Source organism: Symphalangus syndactylus, chromosome 4 (assembly GCF_028878055.3).
Source record: "Symphalangus syndactylus isolate Jambi chromosome 4, NHGRI_mSymSyn1-v2.1_pri, whole genome shotgun sequence".
NCBI lineage: Eukaryota > Metazoa > Chordata > Mammalia > Primates > Hylobatidae > Symphalangus > Symphalangus syndactylus.
This window is the reverse complement of record NC_072426.2, coordinates 158,015,836-158,027,487: the sequence shown is the minus strand read 5'-3', so window position 1 is coordinate 158,027,487 and position 11,652 is coordinate 158,015,836. Positions and strand designations below refer to the sequence as shown.

Sequence of the window (11,652 nt, the reverse complement as noted above, 5' to 3'; positions counted from 1 at the left end):
ATCACACAGCTAATTGGAGAAAAAGCCAGAATGAGAAAACCTGGTCTCCCCAAGCCTGGCTTACCCCAACCCACACCAGTTCTTGCCATCCACTCTCCATAGAGGGACCAAGGTGAGCTTTCTAAAAGGTAAATGTGACCTGCCTCTGTCTAAAACTGCTCAGTGTCTCTCCGTACCACAGTCCAATGGTCTAAGCTGGCTGAGAAGGGCAGCTAGTTCTGCCCTGTCTCCTTTCTTTACTACTCCAACCTCACCCTCTATGCTGTCTCATCTATCTGGGCCTCTGTATACATCAGCATTTATGCCTGAGCTTATCATTATCTGCATGGTGATTCTTATCCATTCCTCCTTCAAAATTTTATTTAAAAGTCTACTCCACTGTGAGGCCTACTGTTACTTCTCCAGTAAATAATTAATTCCCACTGGGCATGGTGGCTCACGCTTGTAATCCCAACACTTTGGGAGGCCGAGGTGGGCAGATCACTTGATGTCGGGCGTTTGAGACCAGCCTGGCCAACATGGCAAAACCCCCTCTCTACTGAAAATACAAAAATTAGCTGGGTATTGGCATGCATCTGTCATCCTAGCTACTTGGAAGGCTGAGGCAGGAGAATCACTTGAACTGGGGAGGCAGAGGTTGCAGTGAGCCGAGATCATGCCACTGCACTCCAGCCTGGGCAACAGAGCGAGACTCAAAAAAAAAATTTAATTCCCCTTGTCTAAACTAATTCTAATGCTAGTACTTGTCTTATCATTGAACAAAGAATGTGGTGGAGCTTTGTCATTTTTTACTATCCAGTATTTAATAACCTCTTCCTACTTGGAGGGGTCACATCACCCTGTCTGCAACTACAGACAACAAAGCAAAGGGATCCTCTTCCTCACTCCACCCCTGGCAGCCAGGGCACAGGTGCAGGACCAAAGACTGGAAACCAGGAGCTCTTGCCTAGAATTCTGACTCCTGGGTGCGTGCAGCAAAGATAAAAGGTGGGCTGGAATCTCCTTATGCAGCAGCTGTGGACTGCAGTGGACCCAACCTGGTAGCAGTTACTGTGGCTGTGGTGGCTGGCAGCCTTCTGAGCAGCCTGTTCTTGTTAAGAGATGGCTGTGGTTCTTCCTGCTTCTTGGACCACACGCCAGCCCAGGTCTTTCAGTCTCTGAAAGTCTCTAATTTCCTTTCAGTGAATTCTATATCTACTCATATTGCTCATGGTGAATTTTTGTTGCTTACAATCAAGAAGGAAGCTGTCTCATACTCACAGCAGTTCCTGGCCCAGAACTGTACAAAATAATAGGTGCTCAGTAAGTAGGAGTTAATAGTAAAGGTGAAAATACTTGAAAAGGAGATACATTGAAGTAGGCCAATTAACCTAAATTGTAAATTAGACCACTGTGCTTCATTTTTTTTCATTTAACATCCAAATTATGGAACCTGAATGGCATGAGCAGCCTCAGTAGGAACACCAGAGAGACAGAGCTTCCAAAAAATTACAATTATCGAAGTCTTTAGGAATCTCTCCAGATTATTACCAAACAGCCAGGTTCTTGGCAAAGTGGGAGCTTAGTGCATTCTGGTAGACTGTTTGACTTAAAGAAAAGACTGTGAGAGCAGAGGTATTCAAATGTGTTCAGTAGTGAGCACAAATGTCCACAATGCCATGAGCTGTCTACATTTCCAATCAAGAACTATGCTGAAAAGAACAGCCTGACAAGCATCTTAAAAATGGATTTTTAGCCATGATAAAAAATCGTTTCCCCAAAAGTTAACAATCTTTAGCTGTGTAGAGTGCAATATTATAAACAATTTTATTCAGTCAGTGAGAACATTGATATTTACCACATTGAACTAATTTCAAAAGCTGTACATTCAATATATTCATGCCAAAGACATCTCACTCAATTTTGACTACACAAGAATATCCCTAATGCAGGCTCTTGGCATTGAATTTAACAGACTCAAGGAAGAGAATGTATTTTCACAGAGATATATGGGTGTCAAACATAGGCCAGACTTTGATCCCATAGCCAAAATGCTGGAGGTGTCAATAATCAGATGTCTTTTTAGTGGGTTGATCAGGTAAAACATTTTATGCTAAACATTTTAGGCAAATTGCATTCTGTGGATAGATGGGCACTAGGTCATCATACTACAAGCTCCCTGAGGTCTCATATTATGTTCAACTCTGTATACCTTTCACAGCCAGGTATAAACACACACTTGCATACTCCAGCACCTACCACTGTGGCGAGCACATAATAAATGCTCAGTAAATGGTTTCACCTGATTGCATGAAGACCTGAACTTGGAATGAAACTTCCACCTGTTAGCTCCAGGCTCTTGCAAATGGTAACCACGTACCCAGGAGGCTGAGATGGGGAAGACAAAACTGAGGACCTATCACGTAGCAGGCCCCTTACAACCTGCAGTGCTGGCTATACCTCATTTTCAGATGTAGAAATTGAGGCTCAGAGAGATCAGCCACAGAATTAGTGAGAGGTAGAATCAGACCTTGAACTTAGATCTCTGCAAGTACAAATCCAGTGCCCTTTCTATTCCACTGGGGCTCTTAACTGGGGACCCCAGGGAACCCATAGAATGTGGGAAATGTTTATGAGGAGGGTCTGAATCTTCCATTGCATTCCCAAGGTGGTGCATGCCTCCAAAAGGCTGAGAAGTGAGCTCGTGGCTGTATGCAGGCTCTGGGCCGGTGTCAGCCTGCTGCAGGAGAGAAGAAGAGGGTGCAAATGAAAGTGGAGGATGGTGGTACATTGCTCCACTCACAGTTTCAACATCCCTCCTAGCCAATATGCCAACTCTGTGGGGTCCTGGGGTCCTGCTCCCATAGGGTATCATAGGGTGACAAATGACCTGATCCAAGTCCCATCCACTGTCCGTGGTGTTTATAGACACACTCTACTCACATAAACTTAAAATACTGACGTTTGTGAACATGTGTGTGTGTGTGTGTGTGTGTTGGGGTGGGGGTGGGGGATCAGAGAGACCATCGGGACATGGATAGGGCCTGCAATGATTCTCTGTGTTGTGGTGATGTCACTGGGTTGTGATCTAAAGAGGAGAGAAAAGCCAGCAGAGTTCATACCCTAGGGATGCAGTAAGAAACAGCTATTGATGGACTAAATCTAATTTTACTCCGGATCTCTGGGCCACAGGCCTTCTTGGGTGTAAGACAGAGATTGAAAACTCTGTTTTCTAAATTTAACAGATGTTGGTCAGGCACAGTGGCTCATGCCTGTAATCCCAGCACTTTGGGAGGCCAAGGTGAGCAGACCACCTGAGGTCAGGAGTTTGAGACCAGCCCAGCCAACATGGTGAAACACTGTCTCTATTAAAAATACAAAAATTAGCCGGTCCTGATGGCAGGTGCCTGTAATCCTAGCTACTCAGTAGGCTGAGGCATGAGAATCACTTGAACCGGGAGGTGGAGGTTGCAGTGAGCTGAGATTGCACCACTTCACTCCAGCCTGGGTGACAGAGTGAGACTCGGTCTCAAAAATAAATAAATAAATAAATGTAACAGGTATTTATAGAGTATTTGCTGCTACCACTAGTCATGGTACTGGGGAGCTCTGTGTAATATAAAGAAATAAAGAAAATTCTTTATGTGTGCACGTTACGCAAACAAGTCATCACAGCTCAGTGTCACAAGTCCTATACTAGAAAGATGGTAGGGTTGTGGGAGCACCCCCAGAGGAAAGGAAGGTGATACCCGGGGGAATGAGAAGGAGTTCTGTTGGAAGTAACATGTCACTTCAATTAAATAAACACATATCAAGTGCCAGGCACTGTATTGGGGATGGAAGGTGTCTAGACACAGAATATCTGCTACCAAAAAGCCCAAAGCCAGGCCCACGGAACCACAAGAATGACAACCTGCTGCAACAAAGGCAGTGTGTATAAAGTACAGGGTGGCACAGCACTGGGGGCAGCAAACTGTGTGTTTGTCCTAGGGCGAGTGATGTCTGAGTTAGGTTTGGGAGGATAAACATGAATTTACCAGCTTTCTGGTGGAAAAAAGCACAGACACAAATGTGATAGTAATAGTATGTATAGAACATTCACCAGGGGCCACACACCGTACTAAGTGATATTACTGACATTATCTCACAGAGCCCTACTACTCAACTCTTTGAGGCAAACACTACTACTCTTAGTACTTGTGCACTCTTAGTACAAATTTCTTCAGACTTTATTATGTACACAGTCACGATGTGGGTAGATTGCAAAATAGCCAGCCAAATTCTCCTCCTTGTACCCATGTGCTTCAGTAGTTCTTTCCCATACTGAGTCTTGACTTGGTCACGTGGCTTGCTTTAGCCAACAGAACCCATCCCTGCTGTCATTCCCCTCTCCAGCAAGATGGAACTCTCCGCAGGTTGAGTCAAGGGTCTGGAGCCAGACTGCCTGGATTCAAGCACACAAACATGATGCAAAGGGTTTGAAAAGCATTTATGCCCTGAGGCTTGTCCCCTTTGCTGTGCTTGTAGCCGTGACACCACTATTTGAACACGCTTGAGCTAGCTTGCTAAGATGGCCATGGGAAGAACTGAGGAGCCTCAGCAAATAGCCAACCATCAAACACGTAAATGAGGCTATCCCAGAGCATCTGGCCCCAGCTGATCCACCAGCTATTGGTGGCTGCAGGATGGAGCCTAAGAGAGACCAGCAGGAGAACCACCCAGCTGAACCTAGCCCAAGTGTCAACCCACAGAATGATGAGCTAATGAATGATTGTGGTGGTAAGCCATTAAGTTTTGGTGTGATTTGTCATACAGCAAAAGCTAATTGATAGAGGGTGCATCTTCCAAAGGACAATGTTTTGCAATTAAAATCAGCAGAAATTCTTTTCTTTATCAGGGCTACATAAATTAATAGTGCATCTTACAATTGATGATTTAGATTTGATGCAATACAGTATTATATTTACTCAGCAGATAAGAAAGATAGGCATTTGACGGTTACTTGCCTTGAGTCTGAACTAGTAAGTAGTGGAATTGGATCCAAGCTGTGTGACTCCAGACTTTTTACTCTTGACCTACAGATAGCTGGAGAGGAAAATGATATGAACTTGTTGGTGGGGAAAGCAGGGTCAGGTTTTGAAGGCTGCCTTAGAAACCCTTGCAGAGGTTGAATTTTACTAGTTGGGAATAAGTGGCCAGTCGAGTGGGAAAGATGAAGTAATTATCATTTCTTTTTGACATTGACTACATAAAATCTTCATATCACTTCCAGGAACAAAAAGATAGAGTGCTGTGGGGATGCAGGGTGGGGTCTGGAAGCCCTGGTTTGTCAGCTCTGTGTTGGGGCAGAACTGCAATGCAGGAGAGGGCCTGAGCAGTGAGTCTGGGAGAGCTGGAGGCCTCTGACCCAGAAAAGAGAGGGGAAACCCTGGGCACCTGTGGCCTAAGCAGCTGTGGATTGTTCTCCTTCATGGAGTGGATGAAGCCAGTGGATCAAGTGCATGTTAAAACTAAAAGGGTGTGGAGAAATGGACTATGGCTTCATTAGAGCCACCGAAGACCACGAGACAATTATCAGTAGTGTTAGAACAGTGTCAGTGTGGTGGAAATGCCTCTTCTTCACTACTGCTGAAGCCCAGGAGAGTTATACCAGCAAATCCAAGCAGCGGCACAATAACGGTGCAAGAAGCATTGCCAACTGGAGTAGATTTATTGCGAGGCTCACATAGCTTAATTTTTAGGGCTTCTCACTTATAGAAGCCCCTTGTGAGACCTTGGGAGGGGCTCTGGTAACCTAGTCACATGGTTAAATGTTTCCACAAAATTTGCAAAAGTAAGACCACATAGCTGCAATCAGTTGATGCAGCACATAGCACAGTTGGTGCACTCTATGCAAAGTCTCTTCTGTCACCACCTCATCCCATTATGGTGCTGAAGTGGCCAAGGTGATCTTTGGAACCCAGTTAAGAGGAGCTGGAGCTGAACATACATTTCTTTGGGTCTGGGGAGATGTAGTTACGGAATTCACAGTGACTTGCATGTATAGCTCTAGCTTTCTCTGCACAGGAATGCCTTCAGGGGTATTTCTCCACCCTCTCTGTCAACTTATCTAGCATCCTGGCAGGAGGTTCAAGGCCAGAGATCACATCTCCACTCTCCTAAGACATCTTAGGAGATGGGCAGGGGAAGAGAAACACGGAGTGAAATGGACATAGCCGGTAGGTTTACCACTGAAAATTCTTCCAATCAGCATTCATTTAAAATGAAAAGCAATGAATTTGGTACTCATCAACATAGTTTTGATTTTGAATCAAAACTAACAATGTAAGAAAAGCCCATCAATCATGGTAGAGAAAAGTCCGAATTTTCTTCCTGCAGAAAATTATATTATAAAAATGTCACATGTGGCCTTCCTCCTAAAAACCTATAACTCCAGTCTAATCGTGAGTAAAACATCAGACCACTCCTAATAGAAGTATGTTTTACAAAACACTCACCAGGATGCCTCAAAACTGTCAAGGTCCTAAAAAACAAGGGTAGTCTGAGAAACCATCCCAGCCAAGAGGAACCTAAGGAGGCATGATGAGTAAATGCAGTGCCATCTCCTGGTTGGGATCCAATGCAATGCCATCTCCTGGTTGGGATCCAATGCAATGCCATCTCCTGGTTGGGATCCAATGCAATGCCATCTCCTGGTTGGGATCCAATGCAATGCCATCTCCTGGTTGGGATCCAATGCAATGCCATCTCCTGGTTGGGATCCAATGCAATGCCATCTCCTGGTTGGGATCCAATGCAATGCCATCTCCTGGTTGGGATCCAATGCAATGCCATCTCCTGGTTGGGATCCTGGGACAGAAAAAGGACACTGGGTAAAAACGGATGAAATCTGAACAATGGATGGGCTTTGGTTACAATAATGTGTCAATATTGGCTCAATCATCATCACAAATGTTAATCTAAGATATTAATCAGTGGAAATTGGGTGGGGGATTTATGGAACTTGGCAATTTTTCTATAAATCAAAAACTGTTTTATAAAGTTTATTTAAAATGTCGCATGAAAAACACATTCATGAGTATGCAGCCCAAAACATAGGAAAAGAACTTATTAGAGTGGTAGGAAAAAGGAATTGATAAAATTTTTAGGTTTTTTTTCTGGATTTTGTGAAATTTATGATTGCAATTATGTGGGCAACATTTTTTCCCCTTCCCTACTGCTGGAGGCCCTAGAAAGCCCAAACTTTTAAAATTTGTAGTTTACTGTGATTTCTGTTCTAATTCTAAAGGAAACATTCACTTTTGTATCCAACTTTGTATTTGTAATTTTCTTATAGAGGTTCCTTAAATTGTGTAAGTTTAAGGCTCCAAACATGGATCTACCCTTGGTTGACATTGATCACTTCTGAGTAGTTAGAAAAACGTGTCCAACTCCACAATTGAATACCTACTCTGTGTAAATGAAGAGGACGTGCAGAGGAGTAAGAAACACTGGGATGGTTGATGAGGATTTACGGGACACACTGCCTCCTTCCAGGCCCTTACAGTTTCACGGGGGCATGGATGTATGCCTAATATAGTTGCAGCCCCAACATGGATTGAACAAAAAGCACTCAGTTATTGATGCCAATCTTCCTTTAACCAGCCAATTACCAAAGTCTGTAATTAAAAGCACATTGGCTATTATTAATTGATGTGGCTATACTTCAGATAGCCATGCTCAAAAGCAATAGATGCAGAAGATTAATAATAATCACAGCTTCGTAGTTCCTAATCACAAGTGGGAACTTTTGAGACAAGGCCACTGTAAACCTGCTAATCAGCTTGTCCCAGCAAGACTTGATTCTTTCTTTCTTTTCTTTTTGACATGGTCTTGCTCTGTTGCCCATGCCAAAGTGCAATGGTGCAATCACGGTTCACTGCAGTCTCGACCTCCTGGGTTCAAGAGATCCTCCCACCTCAGCCTCCCATGTAGCTGGGACCTCAGGCTACAGGTGCACACACCATGCTGAGCTAGTTTTTGTATTTTTTGTAGAGACAGGATCTCGCCATGTTGCTCACACTGGTCTCAAACTCCTGGGCTGAAGTGATCCGCCGACCTTGGCCTCCCAACGTGCTGGGATTACAGGCATGTGCCACTGCACCCGGCCCAACTCTCTTTAGCTTCTCCAGGAGATTGATCAATCAGTGTTAGGCAGATGTCAATGTGGATCTAGCCAGAATTAGCCACAACATTTTAATCAGGCCAAAATGTAACAAGCGCAGCAGAAACTGAAAAGATACTCAAATTTCCACTAGGAAATTTGCACCACTACAATATCCAATTGGCTCTTATTCCCTTGGCTAGAGAGATGTTTGAAAAAAAAGGAAGTAGAAAGGAGGGTTAAGACTGGTTTCTTAAAGAAGTAAGTACAAAGAAGTATAAGTTCATGCTGTCTGCTTCTAAAAGAATTCTATTCCTCATAACTACATAACATTATAATGCTACTGATTCATAAGGAGTTTAAATTAATTCTATCGGAGAGGACACCAGGATTATTAGTGTTCAGTTTCATCTAGGATCTTTATTCTTTAATGTTGTTGGTCCCACAGACACATTTCAGTATACAAAAACACTGCAGTGTTAATAGCCAAAAGAAAAGCCATTATGATGTGAATAGTGGTCATTGTGATCACTGTGACACAGTTTTTAAAAACTTTTTCTTAGAGACAGGGTCTCACTGTGTTGCTCAGGCTGATCTTGAATTCCTGGACTCAAGCAATCCTCCTGCATTTGCCTCCCAAAGTGCTAAGATTACAGGTGTGAGCCACCGCACCTGGCCCAATTTTTAAAAACAATCATGTCCTTCATCAAAAAAAAAAAAAAAAAAGGCTGGGCACGGTGGCTCACGCCTGTAATCCCAACACTTTGGGAGGCCAAGGCAGGTGGATCACGAGGTCAGGAGATCGAGACCATCCTGGCTATCATGGTGAAACCCTGTCTCTACTAAAAATACAAAAAACTAGACGGGTGTGGTGGCGGGCGCTGGTGGTACCAGCTACTCGGGAGGCTGAGGCAGGAGAATGGTGTGAACCCAGGAGGTGGAGCTTGCAGTGAGCCGAGATCGTGCCACTGCACTCCAGCCTGGGCGACAGAGCAAGACTCCGACTCAAAAAAAAAAAAGACAAAAAAAAAGACTGGTTTCTTGCCTAAGTCACAAACTCCCAATTATAGAGTCTGGAATCTTCATTTAATGAGAACACCAAGGGTATGGTTGTCAATCCTATGACACATGTCTGAGGTAGGTATTATTCCTGATTTAAGGAGGATGCAGTGAGGCTTGATGCGGATTCACCCACCCCAAAGCCTGTGTTCTTAACCACTATGCAATACTGCCTCCCATCAAAGTCTCTATCTCAAGGCCACAAGACAACCCCATACATTGTAAAACTTTTTGGAGTGATTAGATAAAAAGTTTTTTGTTTTTTTTTTTTAAGTGCTCATGCTGAAAGAGACCTAAGAGATTATTTAGCCAAGCTCCCTTATAGCCTGAGGAGAAATCTAGGTTCTAAGGAATGAAGTTGCTTCCCAATATCACCTAGAAGTTCCTGCCAGGAGGAGTCTGAACTCAGGTTTGATTCTGGGTTGTGTGCCTTTCCCACCCTTGAGTTGCAAAGCACCTGCATTAAGCGCTAGAACCCAGGGAGAGGCACCCAGTTTAAGAGAAAAGTGTCTTGAGGAGAAGAGATAAGGTGAGACAGCCAGTGACGACCATCCACAAGTTACAGGTTGAATTGTCACCCCCATATTCCCCAAGTTCATATGTTCAGGGGTTTGTTGTTGCTGTTGTTGCTTTGAGACAGAGTCTTGCTCTGTCCCCCAGGCTGGAGTGCAGTGGCCTGATCTTGGCTCACTGCAACCTCCACCTCCCTGGGTTCAAACAATTCTTCTGTCTCAGCCTCCCGAGGTGCTGGGACTACAGGTGTGCACCACCACGCCCCGCCAATTTTTGCATTTTTAGTAGATACAGGGTTTCACCATGTTGGCCAGGCTGGTCTTGAACTCCTGACCTCAGTTGATCTGCCTGCCTCGGCCTCCCAAAGTGCTAGGATTACAGGCGTGAGCCACCGTACCTGGCCATTCAGGTATCTTAGAATGGGAACTTACTTGGAGATTACCTCATGATTACAGAGGTCATCAAGTTAAAATGAGGCAATTCGGGTGAGCCCTAGTCCAGGATGACTGGTGTCTTTATAGAACGGAGGGATTTGCACACACACACCACAGGGAAGATGGTGTGAGGAGACATAGGGAGAAGATGGGCATCTGCAAGCCAGAGTGGCCGGGCACAGATGCTCTTTCATGAGCCTCGGAGGCAGCCAGTCCTGCCCACGCCGTGATTTTTTACTTCTAGTCTCCAGAACCAGGAGAGACCATACATTTCTGTTGTTGAAGCCACTCAGTGTGCGGTACTTCGTTCCAGCAGCCCTTGAAAAAAATAGACCACAGAACTTGGGAGGTGCCTGCAGAGGTTCTGGGGCTGAGGGACCGGTTGGAGAAGAGGAAAAAGGAGAGGCAAAGATGACAAAATCATGGGTGGGGAGGCGGATCTGGACAGAAAAACCAGGGATCAGCAAGCTGGAACGAGTGAAAACGAACGTGGAGTCCATTTTTTCTAGATCTGGAAGATACAGATCTAGAGGAGATCTAGAAGCACTGAGCCGCTAGAGAGGTTGCTGGTGTGTGTGTTGCCCTCACCCCACTGCACCACTGCGCCCAGCACACTGTGGGAGACACCCAGGGAAAGTCCTTCACTTATTTGTGGGAGTGACCTGCAGGGTGGCTGAGGCCTGGAGCGAACCCATGGTCAGTTTCCCCTGCCTGCAGCCCAGACATAGCCCTGCGGTGGTTGTGCCCACACTCTGGGGGCAGCCTCAGTGCCAAGTGTGGTACTGCCCTCACTAGCATTTAGCCTCTGTGCCCCAGCTTCCTCTTCTGTGAAAGGACAGTAATGACAGTACCTACCCCACCGGGTTATGAAGATTAAATAGAATAATGTGTACGCAGTGTTTGCAGCAGTGCCTGGCATCAAGCACTGGGTAAACAGTATCTGGTATTATCAAAGGCCTTTATGACAACAATCATTCTTCAAACGGCCCTCCAGCGAACGCTGGGCGCAAACCCTATGGTAACGAGGACCAATGTTGTTAGAGGCTGAGGTTCCTGGTAGGTCCCAGGTGCTAAAAGGAAGAGCAGCCTTTGGGATGTGAGCCCGAAAACCATCGTGTTGGCTTCTGAAGCCCCCAGATGGGCCTGGCAGGGACGCGGAAGCCCTCAGAACCGCGGAAGCCCTCAGAACCGCACAGCAGGTGGCCGCCCTGGTGCAGTGCGCAGTCGGCCCTCAGCTCCCCTGCACCGGCGCGAGCTGCGGGCGCTGCCCACGTCAGGCTCTGCAGACACCAGACAGAAAAGGTCTTCCGGCCAGGCAGCGTGGGGAAACTCTGTGGGGCCGCGGTGAAAAGGGGCTCAAAGGGGCCGCGCCCGTCCGTGTCAAGGAAATACGGAGAGGAAAGCCTTGCCTCCAGGGCCCTCGCAGCAGAATTCTGCCCGGCCTGCCAGGAGGCCAGCAGGGCACGGGCTGAGGGTGCAGGATCCGGAGGGCGCCGCCCGCCCCTCGGGCATCGCGGGGCCCAG

At 45.9% G+C, this 11,652-nt stretch overlaps 1 protein-coding gene across 1 annotated transcript in view; it reads left to right on the top strand.

Annotated features, from left to right (window-relative positions):
- Positions 1-11,244: 11,244 nt before the first annotated feature.
- Positions 11,245-11,652, top strand: part of ACSL1 (acyl-CoA synthetase long chain family member 1) — a 72,317-nt gene continuing 71,909 nt past the window's right edge. Inside the window, exon 1 of the mRNA XM_063637673.1 lies at positions 11,245-11,430. The gene's annotated coding sequence lies outside the window, so the exon portion shown is untranslated. The remainder of the gene's footprint in view (positions 11,431-11,652) is intronic.